This window comes from Kryptolebias marmoratus, linkage group LG11 (genome assembly GCF_001649575.2).
Source record: "Kryptolebias marmoratus isolate JLee-2015 linkage group LG11, ASM164957v2, whole genome shotgun sequence".
NCBI lineage: Eukaryota > Metazoa > Chordata > Actinopteri > Cyprinodontiformes > Rivulidae > Kryptolebias > Kryptolebias marmoratus.
The window spans coordinates 23557289-23578340 of record NC_051440.1 but is presented as its reverse complement, the minus strand read 5'-3'; positions in this window follow the sequence as shown (position 1 = coordinate 23578340).

The window sequence follows — 21052 nt, the reverse complement described above, 5'->3', positions numbered from 1 at the left end:
GGGACTATGTTTCTCGGCTGGCCTGGGAACGCCTTGGGATTCCCCCGGAGGAGCTGGCCCAAGTGGCTGGGGAGAGGGAAGTCTGGGTCTCCCTGCTTAGGCTGCTGCCCCTGTGACCCGACCCCGGATAAGCGGAAATGGATGGATGGATGGATGGATGGATGGATGGATGGATGGAATTTAAAACAAAAGGAAGAGATAGGCAAATAAAAAACCAACTGACAAATGGAAATATTCTGTAGGTAGAGTTACAGAGCAGTGGGGGGGCTCAGGTGACTCAGCTTTCCCCCTGGAAGTAGAATGAAGGGAGCTGTGAGTTTAAACCCCCCAAAGTTTTACTAGAACAGAGGCTTTTACCAGGAGGGAAAAACAATGTTATAACAGCTTCCTGCACCACTGAGTGTTCCCCACCAGTAAATAGAAACAGGATTGGGTCATAATGTTATGGTCTGGCATCAGGTGAACACAGCATTTTTTTCCTTTTCTTTGCTTCCCCAGCCACTCACTCACCAATCCCGCAGCTCCACTCCTTTTCTTGTATATGTTTGTTTCCACGAGGAAGAAAAGGCCCCAATGTAAAGGATAAGCCATCTGCAATGTTCTCTTTTACTCCATCTATGTATGATGATGGCATTTAAACACTTTATGTGAGCAGATGCTGTGGCTGCTCCCTTCTTGTCCTTCTCACTCACTTCCTCGTTCTCTCTTTCCCCCTTGTGTCTGTTAAACCCTGCTTGGAATATTGAGCGAAAGTCATAATTAACCACTCAGTTCTTTACAATTTGCTTCCAAAGAGCCAAACATTCTAGTAAGCTTTCAAAGTTATTTTTTGGTTTTTGGCTGCTTTCTTAAAATTCGCTTTCAGTCCAGTACCTGACCATTATCAGGGAAAGTTCTTTTTGTTTCCTCGTGAAAGGTAGTATCTCACAGGGCTGCGATTAGTTTGTGAACGCTATTCATGAAGGAGTCTCCAGAATGTCTCGCCATTGCAGTGGTTCTCAATTTCCTCGAGTGAGTCACAAAGGCATGCAGTCCTGTCACTTGAGTTTTGAACGTGTTCAAAAAATCTGTGCAACAGATAGTCACAGAGTTGACGTGGGTGTCTCAAACTGACCTGAGTCAAAGTGAGCTGAGGTGGGCATAATGTGGGCAGCAAAATAATGTGTTTGACCTACAATACAATTTAGCATGCCATGCACACAAATATAAGCTATTTTCTAGAAAAACTGAACTCTTGAAAGACAGCTCAGTAGTTGCTTGTTCGCAAACACTCAGAATTCAGTGAAACTGCAATGGAAAACCTCCCCAATTCCTTACAATTTTGAGTCACCAACTAGTCTCCAATAGTCACTGTCCAGTAAGATAGTACCTTTAGATGTAAAATTAAAAGGATGAACCAGTTTTGTGTCAACATAGGCACTTTGTTACTAGCAGGCTGTCACAAAGATACAATTTGTTCCCATTTTTTAAAATTAATTCTAAAACAAATACTAAAGAAAACAGTTTTACACAGACAAAAGGTTATTTTTTTGCATTGAAGAAGGGATTTCAGGTTTTGTGTCAGGACTTTGCTGGATTTTTGTTTATTATTTGATTATTTTGACATGACTTTCAGATACTTCTTCTGCTGTCAACAATTTTTAATGCCTGACACTTTACTTTTTTCTTTTTCCACTTGAATTATGCAATTACCATGTTGAGTTACAAGAACTGAATAGAAAAAAATAAAAATTAAAAAATCAGCCAAAGTTAAAACAAACAAACAAAATAACACTTTGAAAAAGCCTGAAGAACTGGTGATCAGTGCCATTGAAAAATATCAAAAGAAAGTGAAAGAAATTTGGGATGGTTAAACACATTAGCACAATACTGTAATGTTTAGGGAACTCTTTAGTAAAAGTATTAGCTTACTTCTTTTACTAATATGCCCTGACTGTCAGCTGTAGCTGCTTTTAATGTTGTGTATTTGGGGAGATGTGTTTCCCAACTGCCATTAACAGATGACAAAATGCATACACCTTTACAAGTTCATGTGTTTTACGTGTGCAAGTATGCTCGAGTGAATGTCTGCTAATTGCAGTTTGTGTATGAGCTTTAAGACACAAAGGAACTCTGTCAGGTTGAACTCTATGAATCAGGTTGCATGGCAGCCGAGTCTGTGACAGTAGCAGTAAAAACAAATAGAAGTTCTTCACTCTGGAAAAATCTAACACTATGAAAATGGCAACTGTGGTAATAATGGGAACTGATCCATGCGGAGTTTCCACACTGTGTTGCATTTGGCGAAGGAGGAAAATGGCAAAGGGGTAAAATAACATAAAGGCATCTGTAATGGGATACTATAAGTGTGTGATTTAGGAACATGTGTTCTTGTGTGAAGGCTTACATTGTGTCTTGTAGATATAGCTTGCAGTACATAGTCAAAGGTACTTATTGTATATATGTGCATGTGGCAGCTGTGAGACTAAGATCCTTAGTTTCACAAATCCTTGGCAGGTTACCGGACAGCAAACTATACCAAAATATCTTGAAATAAAATCCACTACTGCCCTAAGAGAGACTTTCTGGTTAAGTGCAGCATATTTAGGATCATGGGATTCACTTGCAATCCTGAAGCTATAAATCCATTGGCTCAGTCATTAAACATTACATAGTACTGTTCTGGGATATAGCTTGTAGATAAGTGAGTTGTTTTTCTGGCTAGAGTCAGAACAAAGTACTCTGACTGATCATAAATAACTAAGAAAATACATAGAGGTTTTGTCCATTATATGTGACAAATCAACCACTTTTAGCAGTTGTTTAGGATTAGATTAACTGTGCCACAGAGTTGGCCAGAGAGTTGTTTTTCTGTCAGCTGTGTGAGAATGGAAAAAGATCTCAGCCCAAGGGGTCGTTTTCCTCCGGTCAGACAAACAGTCATCACTGGATCCACGTTATCTCATGTCTGGAGCGTCCAGATGAGAGCTGAGCAGGCAGTGAACACATTTGGCTGACCTGAGTCATCCTGTGAGCACACGTGTGTGCTCGTCTGTCTGTCTTTGTGAAGACTGATCAGAATTTTAGGGATTTGTAAAAAGTGAAAACATTTAAAGCCCTCTATTGGAGTTAAAGCTTGCTGGTTTTAAATATAGGTTGAAGTTATAGAGATCAGAGTTAGATATTTAGTCGAGTCTACAAGATGAAGTGTGTCAGAAAGATAAAGATGAAAGTCTAATTATGTGTGTGTGTGTGTGTGTAGTTCGCTAAGTGAAATACCCAGCATATTCCTTGCTTGAAACACTCTGACCTCATCTTCGGAGGGGGCTAATAAATTCACTCCAGGTGATGAAGGCATGGCTGCACTCTGAAACAGAAACACTCAAAAACAACATTTGGTTTCATTGCACAAGTATGTTGTTAAGTCTGGTGGATTAACCGGTTGACTTTCTTCATTAAAGGCTTGCCATGGATGGACATTGTATAGTTCAGACCCTAATCACTTTTTAAACTAGAACATCCTGTTCTGTACGGTACATGTTCTGGCTATTTATTGTGTGCATGATGTTGTCTGGACCAAGTTACATGTGTGAAATCCTCTGAAGGGGATGAAAGAGCTCCATGCTGGGGCCAACGTGTGAACACCGAGGAACGTCAGGGACAGCAGGCTTGCATCTCGATAGTTAAATTCCAAAGAAGAGCACAGCCTTCCCACAGCCTCCCCTGAAAGTGATCTCATCTCCGTTTATCTGTTATTCAGAGCAGATTGTCTTATTGACAGAAACGTGGCCAACTCCTACTACATTACAGGGGGAGCAGTACAATAGTGAATGAGGGAGAGCTGTGTTACAGGACACTATCACTGTGAGGACACACACAAACTCTGCCCTGTTTTCTCTTTTTTTTTTTTCCAAGGACTCCTTTGAGTATTAGTCACAGTTTAATGACACTTGAGAGGAACGAGCTCACTCATTTGAAGTATTCTCTGAGGATGCACCCCTGAAAAATATATCTAGAATTTATTAAAATCAATGTGGTCAACGCCCATGTGCAGTGCTCACATTTAGTGCCAGTGCTCCAAAGATTTATTTTAAATCTTTAGAGAGTCATAATAAGGTTTTAGTTCTAATGTTTCCTTTGTTTCTGAAACATGTAAACAGCCTCTAAACTAATATGCATCTTGCACAATGGCTTGAAAAATTATTAGGGCGTCACACCCATCCTTCAGGGCACATGTGTTAAATTCAAGGCTCATTGGCCACATCTTGCTCATGTTACAAATTTATCTGGCCCTGAGATGATATTCTATATGTATCAGAGCCAACCTGCACATATACTGTTCATGCATCAATAATACTACAAATACCAGAATGCTCGGTTAGTGGGCTGACATGTAAATCAAGGCTTGAAAATGGCCCCTCTGTTGATAAACCTGCCTGGAGCTGGCCTCAGAAAGAACAAAAGGAAGGTGGACTGAGTCCCACAGAGACTTTCCAGGCAGATGGGAGGCAGAGTATCTGTTCACTGATATGAGGCTAAACCTGTTTGTCCTACGTGTGGAGCTGATGTGACTATAATAATAATAATAATAATAATAATAATAATAATAATAATAATAATAATAATAATAATAATAATAATAATAAGAGATAAAGCAGTGACAGAGAACAAGTTTAACTGAATCAGAAGCTTGAGAAGACACAAGCCTGTGAGGAAATATGCAGTTTCACTTAAAATCACACTGACTTGATTCTTACAACATGACACGTTTTTATAGCATCCAGTCTTTGTTACTACCTTAATAACATTTAAATATTTTCATAAAGTATAATACTTTGACTACATCTTGTGGCAAAATATTTAACTAAATAAAAAATTCACATTTCTGTTGAGTTATTTGACATAATAAATCTGAAAAAAAACCAACATTTTTTTAAACATATATAGGCAGAGTTTGGTCTTTAACAAGGAGAAGGTTTTACCCCCACCCTCCCTGTGTACAGCAAAGCAAAGCCATAACTCGTAGCACACGTATGCCATGCCCCAGGCCCTGTTTTACACCATCCTTCATACTGCATTAATCAGGATTCAGAAGCACCTCCCTGACTTTGAAATAAACATCTTCAGGTAGAAATTTAGTCTCTCCAAACTCAGTAAATTAACCAAATATCCTATTAACTATTTATTAAGTAAAAATATAAAAAAAAACAAAAAAAAAAAACAAATGCTCATTTACTGTATATTTGTCTTTATGTAAGCTTCTTATGTGTTTTATTTACAGTGATTTGTAAGCAGTGAAACGTCATGTTACAACTGCAGGAATTCTTTTTGAATAACTAAAAGGAGCAACACAAAAACACACTGACGCCACGTTAAAAACAAGCACAGACCAGCTTTTACTGGTCTCGGCAGGTGTCAGGCTGGGAAGGCTGGCCAGACTGGTTTTGCAGATTTGTCAGTGATGTAATGATTCATGTGGTAGCTGTTGTCAGACTGACTGTCCTGCTGTCTCAGTGCACTGACCACCAGTGCCTGCTGTTACACTGATCACTGGAAGACGAGACCATTTTGACAGTCAGGGGTTATTCCAAATTAAAGAAACATTATTTTCCTCCCATATTTATTACAAGTTCTTTAAATTATAATTATTACATTGTTCATTGTTAATTTTGCTTTCCCACTTCTTTGTCTGTTCTTGTTTTGTAATCATTACATCTGTTATGTTCAGTTATTCTGTGTGTGTGTGTGTGTGTGTGTATATGTATATAGTCCATAACTTATTTTGTTGTATGCCAGCTCTTCAAACTGTCACTTCAGGCTTTGTTTATGGTTTTGTTTTTGGCTTTAATGGTACAAGCCAAGATACAAAGGTTTTATAAGGTCATTTTAACAACAATCAATGTTATTCCCATTCCTAAAACTTGTAGTGACACTGATGTTATTTGTAGATGGCAGCATCCCCTGATATAAATATAAACAAAGAGTTCAAACATATGCATACTGTTTGAACTGTTTATAATAATAAACACTGCAGTAGTTATAGGAAATATTGTAAACAATAATCTTAAAATGCCTTGTTCTATTTTTATAATTTTGTCTAATATTTCACCCAAGGCACCACAGAATCAGATCAATCACTCTTACAGACTAGGTTGTGTGTATTTGTGGACTGTGGTTGTATGTTTCATCAGTGTGTGTGTGTGTGCATTCACAAAAAGACCGTATTAGTGTGAGTTGTGAGAAGCCCTCGCTGGGAGACGCGGAGTGTTTAGGAAGTTGCCTTTAAGACACAAAGCAGAAATGTTGGAGGTAGGCTAATGACTTCTCATGGATCTGTGTTTGGCAGAAGTTTCTAAAATGTGGTGTGGGTCATGTACATATGCATAGGCACAAAACACACACACACATCTCAGATCTTTGACAGGTTTTATATTGGGGTTGGACTCAGTGTTTGGTTTTAGACCTGGGTCCTTCTCTTTCCTCATCGAGGCTAGACTACCACTCAGTGGGCTTCCATTTATCAAGTAAAACACAAACAAGTCACAAAGAGAGCGTTTTTGATTTATGAAACTGTTTCAGCTGCAAGGTTGCAATGTATTGAGAGGTTGATGAAAGCATTTGGCACACGCTTTATTTGTAAAATGTGTTTTTGGCCCTGATTTTCCAAATGGCTTGATGTTTTACCATACAACACCTCACTCACCATATTTTCATTCATGCCTGCATGAATTAACCATTATCTGGGGCTCCAGAAAGATTTGTTTTTAAGAACATTGAGATATCACTCTGACAGATCCATCACTGAAAACAAGTTTCCTAATCCCCCTCAGACTGTATATAGGAGAGTTTTCTAACTTATGTAACACGCCGACTAAATCACTCCACACCAACCACATTTTATAAGTTCTATAGCATCTGGAAATTATCTGTGCAAATACTGTCAGCAACATATTTTGAATTATATAACTCACACTTTTAACTATTCATACAGTTAAACATATAACATAAAAGGTAATATATCTTAATCTATTTACAAAATTATTTACACATTAAAATGCCCTTATGATCTGGCTGGTACAAGAACATCACAGTGCAGCAAAATATCATGTTATATCAAGTTCAGTGGCAAGTTTTATTCAAATTGTTGATATTGCTCATAATGTGTATTTTTCAGTGTCTTTCTTAGGTGGGATTTGTTACATGGTTTGATGAGTTGTGGGTGATTAAATATGGAGTCTCTGAACAATAAAAGTAGTAGCAGAAATATTCAAAGCAACAATTTACATTTATTACATGTAACATTGTTTTACGGACTGTTGATAAGACATAAACTCAAATTAAGTAATGGAGCCCATCACAAAAAGAGTATTTTCAGCTTTTGGGAATATTTGTAGATGACAGGGAATGTGCTTGTGTGAGAGAAAATGTATAACATCTCATTCATTTCAGTTCATTTTGCATCACAGCATCTGAAAGTTTGTATAAATTAACATAAATATCTTAGTTTTGCACATTTTATTCAGTAAATTTTGTCATGTCTTTATTTTAACTTTATTTTCAGTTGTTTCTGAATGACGTTGTCTTGCCTGCTCTGTTTTGTGCAAATGCTCTTTGTTCTGTTAATTAAACTATATGCTTTCTGTTATGCTCCTGGTTTACTGTTCAGAAAGATGTTTATAATGTTTCTCATGGTCTAAATGCAATCAGAATGAGCTTCTGTGTCTGTCTGCCTTTGCTGTAGCACATCAGCTAAACAATTGCAGTTGTCTCACCAAAATAAATGAGCAAAGCAATTACTTTTTAGCCGTTGCCAGTCTGGAAGAGTTTTAAAGAGGATTTCCTCTTTGGAGACATCTCTCTGGTGCGGGGTGATCCCGGGGTCAGAGGCCCACCTTAAACCCAGCTGTGTCCGCTTTCCTCCTTTTTTCCCTGGGTATACGCCCCAGGATGCCAACCCTGACAAAAAAAACCCTGCCTGTTAATTGAGACATATGTATGTTTTTTTTTTTTTTTGTCAGCTGCAGGGTCAGTGAGGTTAAAATTTTGGAAAGGATGTGTTTTTATCAGCAGCTTTTTTTAGCCTAACATGTTTTTCAGGATCTGTTTTTTCAGTCTGGTGGTTTGGTTTCCTTGTCAGTCTTTTATATATGTATGCATATATATATATATATATATATATATATATATATATATATATGTGTGTGTGTGTGTGTGTGTGTGTGTGTTCATATTATTCATAAATACAGGTGTTGAGTTTTCAAAAGGTTTACTAGCTCAAGGTTCTGGACATTGACACATTTAGTGTGCTATGAAATGAAACACTATTGTGAGGACTGAACATGCAATTTATTTTTGTGACCTACCAGCATGTCACCGTGTATCCTGTCAGAGCCAGCGTTTTTAGCTGAATGGAAAATCACACACATAAAAATTTAGTTCATGTTGCTGTTTCTAAGCACTTTCTTCCAGAGACTTGGCCACATTCCCCCTGACAAAAGTGTTTTCAAGTTTATACAGTTACACCCTGTCCTCAAACATAAACTTCATTTTCGCCTCGGCAGTGGAGAATACCCACACCAGTCAACATAATTCTGCCTACAAAAACATTTCCATGATTGTTTTACAACTTGCCTGGCAAATTATTAGATGAAAATAAACTCAAATTTAACAGCTGAGGTTTGAAGAGGACAGTCTGGCTTATTACTGAAGGTTGTTGTAATTTGAAAGAAAACAACATGACATACTGTCACACGTAATTCAGGAACAAAACATACAGTAAATGTTCAAATAAATAAATATATTAATAGGTAAAATTAAATAAGTATAGTGAACTTTGTCTACTATGACAGAAACTAAAACAATTTGTTTTCTTTTTATTGATTGTAAAAAATAGTTTTTTATTGACTAATGTAGTTCTTAATCATTTATCATTTATCCATCATATAAATCATGTTTTTTAAATTTATATTCATATAAATAGTGAAATAGTATCCAAATAATAAACTTGCAGTTAATGTTAAATTGACATACCTGTGCCAAATGGTTTGCTCTTTATTTTTGCATGATTTGCAGAAATGCTGTCCCTTGATTTTTATGTATTATTTTTAATATTTTATAACAGCGTTGCGGTGGTTAGAGCTGTCACCTCCCAGCACGAAGGCTGCAGGTTCACTTCCCAACCTGGTGCCTTTCTGGGTGGAGTCTGCATGTTCTCCATGTGCTCAGTTGGGTTTACTCCAGGTTCTCTGGTTTCCTCCCACAGACCAAAAACATCCATGTCATCCAGGTTAATTGGGAACTCTGAAATTGTCCCTAAGTGTGAACGAGAGCGTGAATGGTTGTTTGTCTCATTTGTCTCTATGCGACCTGTCCAGCGTGTCCCCTGCCTCTCACACAGTAAATGGAGGTAAGTAGATATCTGATGGAAAACAAAAAAGAAAAAAGTCGAATTGGGAAATTATGTTTTCAAACAGTGTTTTAGAAATGTAATTTCCATCTTTAAAAAAACTGAGTGTTGAGTCCTCAAACTGGAACTTTAAAGGGAGCATTTAATATTTATTTTTAATTTTTTTAAATGCTGCTTAGGCATTTAGTTTGTTTTTGAACTGGCAGTGTTTTCAAAATATCGCCCATAGATGTCTGTCTTCCCTCAAATATAATGCAACAGGATGGCTTGTGGTGCTGAAAGTGTCAAAATGATGCATTAAAAATCTCAGCAGTATGTCTGCCCAGAAATCATGACTTATGAATCATAATTAACTCAAGAGTTAGTCAAGAAAATCCACAAACCTTCCTGTGGGTTATTTCTTGGTGCAACTATATTGCTTACCCTGAACAAGAACCACCAGCTGCATAACTGCAGAGAATTGATGCTAGACTTGACCTCCTGACAAGATGACTGGATGTAAACCAAAAGTGGTGACCTTCTTGGCTTTGTGGTAATGAACTGGAAATGTCAGACTGTGAGCACAATAAACCGGTACTTTCTGAAACCATAAAACATAGAGAAAAGATTTCCAACAAATGGATGAAACAAGAGCTCAGACCAAAGTGGTGGGTTCAACTGTGTCAAGACTCCCGACTCATACGAAAACTGTAAACACCAAACTCCCCAAATACCCCTAAAAGGCGTATCTGTGTGTTATATTTAGTGTAAAGCCAAAAACAAAAGCTCAGTACGAGCATATAGGGGAATAAGGAACACATTCTGAACCTCTTTATCGAACCTAGATGAAGCGAAAAGGAGGCTTTATAAGTGTTGGACTATTTATTCACAAAAAGGTTGTCTTATTTGCAAGAAATAGCAGTGAGTGTTCTACCAGTCTGAAGAATCACAGAGGATTCCTGACAGATGAGCCAAGCTAACAGTGTTCAGATCAGACCTGACTGAAATGCGATTTTTGCCATTTATAGCAACCCAAACATCAAAACGTCACAGCTATTTATAGCGTTTCACACTATATTGTGCATTTTTTCATGTCTCTGACTGATGCTGTAAAACCTGAGAGCAGACTGGCCACAGTCAGGACACAGTACTTCACACCACACCACTTCAAAGTTAATAAAAGGGTCACGGATTTATTTTCTTTACTTCCTGAAAGTGCCTTAAATGAATTTCTACCTGTTACAAAAGTTTTTCACTTATGTTCAGAAAATCCTGGATGCATGGCGATAAGTGTAAACAAGGCGGAAACAAAAGATCTGTAAAAGACTCATTATTTACGTCCAGTTGCAAACATGAGTCACATAATACATACTTTCCTTGCATAGTGTGAAATCATTTTGCAGCTTTGAGCACAAAAGTTGTCCACGGATGTCATCTCAGCAACTAAAATAAAGCAATAGAAAAATAAATAATTGTAAGCCAAAAGAAAAACGTTTATTTATTTATTTCATGGAAGAGAACTTTCCCTTTAAATGGTAATCCATGAGAGGCACAAACTGGGGTTTGTTGCTGGCGGTACTTTTCAGTGAAGAGGCTAAAGTTATAAGAATCTACATAAATCCCTGCTTTATTAGAGCATCAGCTAAAAGATGAAGATGAAAACCTTTATTGAGTGATCATCCTGGTTAGTCTGTAAGCTATAAGAGTCCCATTTTGAACTTTTATTACATGACATCCCTGTCTTTCCATAAAGGATCTGGAACAGAAGGAAAATACCTGTAAGAACTAAAACCTTTAAGACGTTTCCATGTAAACACTGAGTCCGACTAGACAGGCACAAACCCCTGTCTGAGAAGCGGCACCACTGAGGTCTTATCTAAATCAGTACCAGTTGCAGTGCCACAGTGTTGACCTTGAGATTAAAATAATGAGCAGCCCCCTGTCTTACACATGCGAGCAAAAAACCTCACGCATACATCATACCCAAGAGGTACAGGGGAAAAAAAAACATCTGCCTTTGCCTGTCAAAGAAACTGTGTGACTTTATAGTTCTTTGGGTTGTGGGGATGGGGGTGGGGGGCTGGGGGGCTGTTTTTACAGGAACCACATGTTTTCAGGGATGACTGGTGACTGCTGAGTATCTGTTAACGTAGCTTCCCCTCTGACAGCAGCCTCGAGTTTCACATCAGAACCCTGTGACTTGCACTTTCCCTGATAAAGTCCTGCATGTTTTTCCCAGGAAGCTCAAAGAATCCAGGCATTTGTCCCCCCCAGCAAGCATGCTGAGATGTTAGAGCCAAGCTATACCTCTCGCCTTCTTTCATACAAGTTCCCAATAACCCATAAATACTTTCATGGGACGCCATGAGCCACACATTAGAAGTAGATTTTACACAACAATCTAAGCACATGAATGAACTCTGGGGAATTTAAACACCACCCCATCTTTCTTTAAAGAGACCTTTGATGTTTTTTTGTGACACTAAAATGGTGTCATATAATTTTATGTCATAAAAATAAAACAATTCATAGAACTTAACATGAACATTGCGCTAGATGATGAATAGTACATAAGCCCCCCCCACAATCTGCAGCTATGAGTTTAAATACAATAAACGACAAATGCCTAATTTAAAGTAATAGTTCAGACCTTTTGAAGCAAGGTTCTGAGGTGAGTTTATAAACAATTAACATCTTACCTGTTGTAGGTAGATTTCTGAATAGCCTTAATTAAAAAAAGGAGTTTAAATCTGAAAAAACTAATGTTCGTCTGAGTGGAGCCAAGATCAAAGTGGTTTCCTGCCAACATAACAATCCATGCGAATGCCATTTCATAAAGCCTTTACATTGTTTTAAATTTTGTATTGTATTGTTATTTACAAAGAATATATTGATTATTTGCTAACACGAATTGTAGCAGTAGCTAGCTGCAGCATTTCTGGTGCAGCCAGGAGCACTTGGTGCAGGAATATCATAAAGTTTCTGCCATAATAAGTGTGTAATGCAAAATAAACAGTTCTTAAAGTTTATAAAATAGTGTTTATATAAATTTGCTATGAATTTTTTGCAATTGGAGCAGTTTTCAGACATCAGCAATCCAATTTGGTTTTGACTCCACCTACACCTAACAATTAGCTCATCAGTCTTATTAGAATTACAGGTAGTTGAGTTTAGGGTAAGATCTCTTACTTATTCTCACTTTTTTCTTTTGCATTTAACAGCAGTTTCACTCCTACATTTCCACCTAAACATCTTGTCCTAGAGTCTATACTTGTCTGTTTTCGCCATATTTGTTTACCTACACAGACAATGGCCAGTCTAATGGAGGTCAAACACTTGACTCAAGTTTCCATGCAGTTTTCTGCAGAATCAGCTGAGTGCTTTGTTTACATTGAGTGTTTACCCACATTTAAGAATTTCATATCAGTCTATCCGGAAAACTACTGGAGTGAACTCTTTCAAATTTCAAATTGCACCATTTGATATAGCTCAGGATAACTTCTTTTATGATTTTCTTTATAGTTTGAAATGAGTACGTTTGAATTGTATTTTCGAAACTTAGGTTATTATAAGAGCAGGTAAGATATTATTTGTTCATAACCTTTCCACAAAACCATATTTTAAAAGATCTGAGTAATTCTTTTAATTCATTACAAAATTTGAAATAAAGGTTTTTTTCTTTCACATTTAATCATTAACTGACAACATATAATTTTAGAATATTATTGCTTCAAGATTATGTCCTGTCCTCAACTTTAGTGCTTCATTTTAAAACTTGATTAAAACAAAGTTATGATAAAATCTGAATAATTCAGTATAATTTTGGTTAATTGTTCATATTAAGATTATTTATACTGATATAGTTCAGTCTTGCACTTCTTGATGTAGGCTTTTTTTTCTTCTTCTTCTGTGAATTACCACAGAAAGCCAATATGTTTATCAGGAAGGCGGGCTTATGGCCGCCCCCACCCTGACCATATCACTGGTATCACTCCATACACAGCAGGTTTTCCCTTAGTTTTCCATCTTCCCTGGGGGCTTTCCGTAAGGCACTGGCGGGCTACTGTTAGTGGATACAGTTTCTATGGGTTTCGTGGAAAACATGTCTGAGTTAGACAGATGAAGAGGGAGGATGATGAGATAGAGAGAAATGAAGAACAAATTCACAGAAATGTAAAATAAGTGAACCAGAGGACAGAAGAGAAAAAAATAAATCACAGGAGGGATTGAGAGAGGGAAAAAAAGAGGCTCCTTAAGGGGAAGACAAAGTTTTCCCTTTTTCTCCACTCTTTGTTTTTGATGAGCCAGTTGGTGTTTTTCCCTTTCCTCTTTTTTTTGACACAGAAGCAGTCATCAAGACTGGTTCACCTAAATAAAACTACTCACCCTGTCCGTGCCACAACTTTAATACTGTATTTGCACTCAGTGACCAGCTTCATCTCTGGCTGTATGCCAGGTCACCTTGGCAAGTTCACCCCATTAAAATGTGAGAGGAAATATTTCTCTCATTTTTGTTATCTCTTTTTACAGCTAACCCATTGTGGGTTTTTTGTCTTTTTTTTCCTCTCTCCACATATCCTATACCAAGAATTTTATTTCTCAGTAGAGTGCAGGAGGGCAAGGAAAATGCGCAGCTTGCTTTAAGTGAAACTTTAAGAGTCACACAACATGCAGCTGGTCTTTATTACTTCCCATTTGGTTCATTGAAGCATAATTATATTCTGACTTCATCCCAACCTTAGCATGACCTCTGCTCTCCTGTCAGACATTCTGGCAACGCCGCACACTCACACAAAAACAAGCTCACACATACGCACAGCCACTACTGAAAATGTAAACCAAGGATATGGTTCTTACACATTCTGCATGCACACGAATACGCAGGAAAACACACACACACAGTGAAACATAGTATAAACAGTAAAACACATAGTGAAACACACTCACAGTGGAACACACTGAAACACAAAGTGAAACAGTGAAACACATACACTGAAACACACACACACAGTGAAAATCCCACCTACAACCAGGGAGACACAGACATTTAGCCTCAGTCTGAGCTGAGATCATACTGAAGTAATATAATAGTGCAAGTGAGCCCAAACACAAATTGGGCTCCTGCTGGAAAACTCTCCTCCATGCAAGTTCTTGTTTGTGTGTGTGTATGTGTGTGTGTGTGTGTGTTTGAGGGTTGCCGGATGGAAACGAACCCCACCGACCCCGTCCTAAATGAAAATGGCTGCTAATCAGTCAAATTACGACTTTTACTGTCACTTTTCCATCCTCCTTCTCCTGTTCTTCTTTGCTTCCACACTAGTTGTTTCTCAAACATGAGTCCACTTTCTCCTTTTTGTTCACTTTTGAAGTGGTGCTTGTGGGTTTTTCAATCTGGGCTTCTTCTCTTTGCCACATCTTTCAGTAGATCAACACTAAATAAAACAAATTTTGCAGCCTGATGAAGGTGGAAACATCTAAATGGCTTTATGAAGTTTCATAAAGCGCTTCATAAATGTTTTCGTTATCCTAACATAACATGGAGATCAGCCAGATTAGCATGGTGTTGTGCTCTATTGTGCCTGGAGGCAGGATTGTTTATGGGGTGATGCTGGACTGGCTGGGCTTATTAAACATCATTAAGACCTCCTGACGTCACCGGTCTAATGTTTGGGAAACAAAAAATGTCCCTCTGATGTGCCGATCCAATGCTACTCTACTCACAGCAAATATTTACCAGCACAAAAGCCGCACTGCTGGCAAGGCTGAGACTATATAGTGCCAAATAATCTGTTTGATTACTCTTGGTTTTTATTCCATGACAGCCATAATAAAGACGCCCCCTTTAATGTCTAGTTTGAATAAAAATTATGCTATGACATATCAAAACTGTACGGTACGTGTAGTGGAACATGTGTAATACAATATGAACTTTGCAATGAAATCATTTTCCTTAGATCCATCAATGATATGTGGAGTTGCTGACAGAAAAAATCAGGCAGTAGAGTCACAGGCTGACCTCATGTGGCATCTGTCTTTGCCAGCCTTTGTAAAATCATGTCACTTAGTTATATTAGGATTATTAACATGTATTGGGGGAGACATTGGGGTCCCCTCCCTCTTTCTGGGTTCCAAAGTCTCCATCAGGGCTTTCCTCAATTTAGAAGTGAGGTCATTTTTAAATGACAGCACAATTCTAACTTTAAACCTGGTTTGGTTCACTCCACCCTTCCACCACATCAGGAATATTCCTCACTCGCCTTGTCTGAGAACACTTAGTGCTGAAGGCATGGATGTGTGTGTGCGTGCACGTGCGTGTGTGTGCGAGTGAGTGGGTGTTAGTGTGATTGCAAATTAAGGTAAAATAAAGCGTGTCATTCTCAGAATAAAGCAGCGCTCTAATTGTGAAATGGAAACGTCTCAGGGAATGACGTTAGACAGATTTTACACTGGATTTAGATGTGAGGTCGCCTTTTCAGTCATGGAACACAATGTTCAACTTACTTCAGTATCAGGAGCATTTTAATGATTCTTCTACTCAACTCATACTTCCATTATCACAGCAAAAACGGTTGAAATTTGACCATAAATCATTTTTCACATCAGTTTAATGACTTGCCAAGTGAGTGATGTTTGTGAGGCACATTTCATGAAGTTTCCTGCTTTTCTTCTCTGTCTTCTAGCTCTGTGAAGATTCTTCTCATCTTGTCAGGGTTTACAGCACGCACATCCAAATTTAGTCAACTGCTATCATTGGCTGATCATTTTTGACGTTTTTTTTTATTTGTGATGAAGTGTTTGTGACGCAAAGCCACCTGCTAAGTAAAATGCACTTGTAACATTGCATTTTTATTCTTCCCCCATTAATTGAATTGGTTTTGTTCCCTTCTGTTTCAAGCAGCTTGCTACAAGAGTGGATTGAATAAAGGAAAACAAATAAGTGCAAAACTAGTTTTATATGTCTTTTTCAGGGTGTTTCAGAAAAAAACATGTGATATGATTTGGATGCAACTGTTGAGCAACTAAGAATTACTGGCTTCTCTTAATCCTGAAGCCCTCGTATCTGAAGAGAGGAACTAGAAGGCCACATGAGGGTTAAAGGGATAGTCTGATCATTTTTAAAGCAATGCTCTAATAGTTATCAGTGGTTAGTATCTTATCAGCTGTGACATTAGTCATATGAAGGAAAAGACAGAAGTCCTTCTCCATGCTAGGCTAATGGGTAGCCAAATGAAGGCTCATTTCATTTTTTAAAATTTATTCTCAGGCTTATAAAACAACTCCTCAAAAATGTCATACTGGTGTAAAGAATGCTACATCTGCTAATATAAAACCTCTGCACATTTGCATGACATCATTTGTTTAGTTTGTTGCTGTTTTCTCAACAACGTTCGTGTTACTATGCAATAAATTCCAAACAGAATTTATCTATGAATATTTTTGAGATGTTTTTCAGTTCTCAGAACTGCCAAACCTACAATTCAGCATTACAGTCTTTACATTTATGCAATACTAATTACGAAATTGCTTCATATTTCACAACACAGACAAAAGATCAACTTTTTTTTGACTGAAGCACTTTGCCTAACTTGCATAAAAAGCAAGTTTCTAGGATGTCCTTATTTCATTTGCGCAATATTTCCAAAGTTATGGACATCCTGTCTCAGACAGATGCAGAAGCGCTATTTCATGTAAAAGCTATTAGACATTTTTTTAAGCTGGACTTTTGACATTCTTTATCAAGATATTGTAAAAAAAACTATCTTGAAAAGCCTAAGGCTGATTTAAGAAGCTGGAATAAAAGTTTGATGAGAATCATCAGGAGAGATTACAATTAATAGAGCTTAGGTCATTAAAAAAAACAAATTAAAACGTGAAATTCTTACATATAAGGCTTTTTGTTGACAGTTCTCCTGGATCATACCAGAGAGCTCTAATAGTAACAAATTATCCCAACAGACTCTGTTACTCTCAGACTTCATAGTCAAAGGTTTCAGTTCCCAGAGAGCCTTTAGTTACCCGTCTCTTCTGTTGTGGAACCAACTCTGTGTACGATTTTTAGCCCTGAAGACTATGTGTAACATTTTCTTCTAGATAAAGTTTATAGTTAAGCCTAACTTGTGTGACCCTGACCTCTGTTTTGTTAGCATAGTTTATGGGTGAGATGATCTACCTGCTAGTTTTACTCCCTTTACTCTTCAGGATTGTAAATACTTACACTGTATTTTGGTAGTAACTTTTGTTCTCACTCGTTATTCATAACAACAGGTATTCTTGGCTTGTTTTTGTCTGCGTCTCTTTCCTGTCCTTTGACCCGGACACACCACAGACAGTCGAGCCAAATGACCGCCCATCCTGATTCTGGTTCTGATGAAGGTGTCTTCCTGTTAAAAGGGAGTTTTCTTCTTCACTGCTGTCCACTGAGTTAGAAATGTTCAGGATGAAGGATCGGCTTGAAATAATGGTCTTTTGTTGTTGTTTTTTTGTTACGTTTTTTTAAATCAGCATTTTATATTCATTATCATCTAATAAGTCTTACCATAATTAATAAATCATATTATGTTTTTATTGTACTATACCAATTTAAAGTATCTGTTTAGAGACTTGAGACACTTTTTGATATAACTAGGCATTTTTAAACTAAGCTAACTTTACCTTATCGTTAGTATCTAACAGTGCCTAAAATCTTCTAACCATATTATACTTTTGATAGGTTTGTCTTTTGTGATTTTGTTTTTTTATTGAATGGCTTTTGCTTCCTTTCCTCAGTCTGCTGTTTTTAGTCCTAATTTGTCAATCATCACACAAGCCTTGTGTCTGTGCCTTTAATCCCTCTGTGTTTATGTTTGATTTGTTTTCTGCCTGATCAATAATTTTGTTTTATTCCTTGTCTTGTCCTCCTTGTTAGCCATGTTTTGTTGTCCAAAATTTGGTCAAGTTTTTATCTTTAATATTGTTTTGTTAATGTAAAATAAAATGTTTTTACAACTTGTCTGCCTCATGCTTTCAAGTCCTGTGTTTGGGTCTTTCTCTACAATGGATTGCAACATTAGAGAAAATGTTTTACTTCTATTAAATGCTCTAATTGTATAAAAAGAATGACAAAATAAGATTACCAAGACATTTTGGGATGAGAGCTAACAAAAAACAAAAGTGCAAAGAAACAGAAGAAAAAACAGCAAAATAGTGAAGTCTGTAATTTTAGAGTGCTTCTACAGTGATTTATTTTGCTGTGTTTCTCTATTCTGAAATACTAAAAGGGAGAATATGATTCTCCTTTTGAGCATCATGTAGAAGTACATGCTGGAGAAAACCTTAGCATTCCTGTAACAATTTTCTCTGAAAACAAACAAAAATATATGACTGTCTTAAGTGTTCTTCGTGTTCTTTATATGTAAGCAGCCTTATCTTCAGAAGGTGTTATATTTCAGAAAACTAATCCAGATATCTAACCTAAAATGTGTTTTTGTAGCTGCTAACGCTGAAATCCTCAGCTCTTTCTTGATGATGTTTGTTCTATCAATCATGTGCTGCGGTTGTGCCACAACATTTAACAACATCCTGCATCTTTTCCCAGATCCTCATTGTGCCAGTGAAGGAAATGCACTGAACTTTAAGTTGTTTGTTCATCGAGCACCTTCTACTGCAATTGTACCACTGTGGTGTATGAATTTGTGCGAGAATGAGATCCACGCTAAATCCAGCTAAAGACCTCTTTTGGATATGTTTGAACATGTGTCTGTGCTCATTAAGCAGATATGTGTGAACAAGAGGTCAGATGTGACTTGTGCATCGAGACTGCTAATTTCAAAAAGAGATGACATCACCTTTTGTAAGAACATGATCTAAACTTTACCCTCTCAGATGTTTCCCTGATGCAGTAGTAGCCACAACAAAATTGCACTTTGGCTGCTCATTTGGCTAAGTTCAGCAACGAATGTCTACAACATGTCACATGATCCGCAAAGTGCGGTGGGTACATCTGAAATGGTATACAAGATAAAAATCACTCTTTTCTATTTTTTTTTCTTTTCTGTTTCACCCCACATCCAATGTTTTCAAGACTGCATTTCCCATTAAGCTGTAACATAGATGTAATATTGTGACAGAATGTGTGAGCTAACAGATCTCAGGGTGTGTGTCCTGTTGTCTGCAGGTCCAGGGGCCTTGAAGGGAGCTGCAGTTCCATCCAAATGGATGGGCACATTATGTAAGTGCTTACAACATCAAGAAATTATGTAAATGGATCCATTGCTACACAACAATGCTCCTCTTGTCAAACCATAAATAACATTGTACAAACAGCCAAATGCTAAGAATGTTGAAATGTGATGAAATGTATGCCCCAGAAATGGTACCCATGATAAGATGTGCACAAATTAGGATTTTGCAATTATTTTTAAAAGGGTCCTGAAATTATTGTCTTACAGTCTGCTGCTTTATTCTAAGTTTTAGTCAAATAGCTAGTCAATATTTAGTACCTTAACAGCCATGAAGTCAGTCACAGAACACTAAGTATGATAAATAGGTAGAAATTTTCCTCTTTGCTAGGCTAAAGGCTAGCCAAATGGATATTGCGTTTTAGGCTTATCAACCAACTCTTTCTCAAAAATGTCATACTGGTGTGAAAGAACTCTACATAAGCTAATAATAAACCTCTACATGTTTGCATGACACCATTTGTTTAGTTTGTTTCTGTTTTTCAATCAAACAATAACCATGTTACTATGCAAATGTACTGTATGTGTGCTGAGCATAGATTGTGTATATTATGTATGCTGGGGCTGCCTAATGTATCAGTCTGCCTGGTCTGCATGTCTAGAGTTTTTTATAAGCCTGAAGAACAATAGAAAACTGTCATTGTTTGGCTAGCCATGAGCCTAGCCAGGAGAAGAATTTTGCTCTTTTGTCCATTTTCCATACTGTTGCCATGGCTGGTATCATGGTAAGGTAGTAACTACTGGTAACTATTTACCAGAACATCACTTAAAAAAAGACAACACTACCCCTTTAAAACTATGTGTTATAAATTATATATAAAAAAAAAACCAAAAGTAATTCTTGAGTGTTGTAATAAAAAAACAAAACAAAACTGTGAGTCTCTGGTAGTTCATCCCCAGTGCTGTAGGTGATGTGGGGAGGTCCAGCTGTAAGCCATCATCGAACACAGTGTTGTCCCTCCTCTTACACCCTTCATGCGTCACTAGCTGTTTGAACTTGCCTGGATGTTTTTATTGGGTTATGGATCTAAATCATCAATGGTCAAGTAAACAGCTCCAGTGGAGGTAAACAGCCTGAGGGATGGGCTTCCCTCGGGGGCCTTCAGCAGCTGAACTTGAGACACGAACGCACACAGATACAACTATGTTCCTAAATTAGGGCCCAGATACGTTTGCATGCGTCTCCTTTTCCACTTCTGTGTTCAGCCCCATTCTTATCTAAAGATCTGTGGTTGTCCTTGGGTGCTGATGGCTGTTGTTGTGGGTGAGATGTTGTTTTCAAGGATTGAAACTTTGCTTCTCGTTGCACTCTCTGTCTCACACACACAACCTCCTCCTTACCTAATCTGGGTAAGCAAGAAAGAATGAGGGGCAGAGAGTTGGAGAGAGGATCAAAGCCAGCGAGTGGGATGGATTCTCTGAAATGAATAGTGCTCGAGGATGTTGCTTTAACCTTTGTCCAGAGCACCGT